Source organism: Penaeus monodon, chromosome 32, assembly GCF_015228065.2.
Source record: "Penaeus monodon isolate SGIC_2016 chromosome 32, NSTDA_Pmon_1, whole genome shotgun sequence".
Lineage (NCBI taxonomy): Eukaryota > Metazoa > Arthropoda > Malacostraca > Decapoda > Penaeidae > Penaeus > Penaeus monodon.
The window spans coordinates 19,896,512-19,896,774 of NC_051417.1; the positions used below are offsets into that span (position 1 = coordinate 19,896,512).

The window sequence follows — 263 nt, forward strand, 5'->3', positions numbered from 1 at the left end:
ATATTCATAACAAGAAACAATTTCGTTTAAGTAGACAAGTAATAACGCATAAGCCAAGATGATTTAGTAGCGTAAAGATATGCAAATGAACAAATTTAATTTAAAGTTCAGGCCTCGCGGACTAGCTTTACAAATACACTGCATTTACACGACCTCCCCATGATGGAAAGATACCTCGTGAATCAGCGCTCTAATATATATTTCCATGCACGACGGAAACGTGGGCACAAAGACGAAGAAAAAGGCCGCAAACTCGTACTAAG

General features: G+C 38.4%; 1 protein-coding gene across 1 annotated transcript in view; it reads left to right on the plus strand.

Annotated features, from left to right (window-relative positions):
• The window catches only part of LOC119593587 (serine/arginine repetitive matrix protein 1-like), a 4,086-nt gene that overhangs the window by 792 nt on the left and 3,031 nt on the right, over window positions 1–263 (plus strand). The gene's annotated exons all lie outside the window — the stretch shown is intronic.